Source organism: Papaver somniferum, chromosome 11, assembly GCF_003573695.1.
Source record: "Papaver somniferum cultivar HN1 chromosome 11, ASM357369v1, whole genome shotgun sequence".
In the NCBI taxonomy this organism is placed as follows: Eukaryota; Viridiplantae; Streptophyta; class Magnoliopsida; order Ranunculales; family Papaveraceae; genus Papaver; species Papaver somniferum.
Genome location: NC_039368.1, coordinates 61,286,566 through 61,288,630, shown reverse-complemented (window position 1 = coordinate 61,288,630; position 2,065 = coordinate 61,286,566). Strand labels below are relative to the sequence as shown.

At 33.7% G+C, this 2,065-nt stretch overlaps 1 long non-coding RNA gene across 1 annotated transcript; it reads right to left on the bottom strand.

Moving 5' to 3' along the window:
- Positions 1-242: 242 nt before the first annotated feature.
- Positions 243-1,833, bottom strand: LOC113320686. The gene is made up of 2 exons (XR_003346239.1): positions 1,673-1,833; positions 243-911 (listed from the first exon to the last, which is right to left on the bottom strand). It is a non-coding gene; the product is annotated as an uncharacterized LOC113320686 (long non-coding RNA).
- Positions 1,834-2,065: the final 232 nt, after the last annotated feature.

Sequence of the window (2,065 nt, the reverse complement as noted above, 5' to 3'; positions counted from 1 at the left end):
ATGTATAAAACAATGCAGTTCGTGAAAGGGCAAAGCAGATTAAATATGGAAAGTAAAAGCAAGTGACCTAGATAAAAATATATCAATCACACTAGATGTTATAAGCTTTCTGAGGGGTAGGTGTTATTACACGCACATGACATCAAACTAGCAGGACCAGGAGCTTCATCACTTAAAAAAACATATGTAGTCTAAAATGAGAAATCCAAATCCGATGATACCAAATAAAAATTCAGACAAGCTCAAAACAAAATGGATCTTACAACATTTATTTAACTGGGAGAAACCAAAAAATTCAGTACATGCAACTTCTTGTTGTGGGATAATTAGCATTCTACAACCAAAAGAGTAACAAAACAAGCTACATATAAAGCATTTATGATCAGAGCGTAGCGGTGAAGAGTTGAAACATCATCCTATCAAAAAATGCTTGGAGTTCATAGACATCAACATTACCCCCACCACTGACACCAGCATCCCCTACCCCCTCTACGTCCACTACCATCCATTTTTGGTCAATAATAATCTCTTCTCAACAATATTATTGTAAACAGAGAAACTCAACAATACATACTAAAACGATACTGCAAATTAATAAATTCAGCTTATTAATACATAACAATATATAACAGTCACATAAGATCAATTTACAACCTTATAATCTTTATCGCTAAGGCTTATATGTAGTATAAGAACCAATATGAACAACATCTAGCTTGCGGACTAGCAAATAAAAACTTACAAAACGATGTAGCGGAATGAATCAAATTAGTTTTTCCTTAAAAGGAGATGAAACAATAAAATTAAGCCATCGCTGTCACCACCTCTACAATAAACAACAACATCAATGCTGCTATCACCACTACCACCACCCCTAATACTATAACAAAAAGCCACAACCATCACCTCCCCTGCACCAAAATTCACCACCACAAAAATAAATTTCTAGCTAAGTTTCAATTTGATAGTGAGAGTCAGTGACTAAGCTTGCTTTGTTATGAATGCACAAGTTTTAACACTAGTCTTGGTACTACAAGATAACAACTAATTGAGTCTGGACACAGTAATTCAAAAATGAGTTAAACCTCAGTGAGCAACATGAGATACACATTTTCTTTTCTTATCCCACCAGAAGTAGTTCCTGGCTCAAATAATGTAACCCATGGCCATAACAAACAAAAAGAAAACAACCCTACGCATACCAGCTGCTTGGAAATGGTCAGACTATAGGAGTAGCTACCTAACTTTGATAAATATAGACGCTTGATAGACAAAGACAGTGAAAGAAAACCATACTCAATCTCATTATGAAAACATCAATCTCTTTCGTGAAATGTAAATCCCAATTTAGTCTTCTTCCCCAAAAATCAAATGGTAATTTATTCATCTAAGCTGAAACCCTTCTTAACCTCATCATTAATCAAGTTAAGTTCAGATTCTTCTGATTTTGAGCTACCTATTGTCAATTATGATAATTATGATTCAAGAACTATGAAATGGGATTTAGATGAATTTTTAAAACCAAATAAAACAAAATTGAACATGATTCAACTAAATTATTACACGTAGAAACACAATCATATAAAAAGATGGAGAAAAGAGAAATACAGATATTTTCCAGATCTGAAATTAAAAGAGAAATTATTGATTTTCCCGTTAAAACTGTACTCACCGTCGGTGATTGTGGTGTCGGAGGTGGTGATGGTGATGGTGGTTACAACATTGGTGTTGGTGCTGATGGTGGTAGCGACGGAGGTTTCAATTGAGGTTTTCTCTGGATATGTAAATCCTAGATGGAGAAGAAGATTAAGAACCGAGCGCAAGAAAAAGGGTAAATGTGGAAAGCACAGAAGACGTTTGTGGACCTATAAATGGGGAAGGTATATTTATTGTACGATAAGGACATTTGTGAAGTCCATCAAAACAAGAAATATTTATATAATTACCACTTTAAAATTTCCGTTGATATTATAGTGGTAGTATGGATGTGTAATTCATGACAAAATAGTTATTTTTTAAAAAATTATTCTTAAATGCCATCTTATAATAATAAAGTAAACTTTTA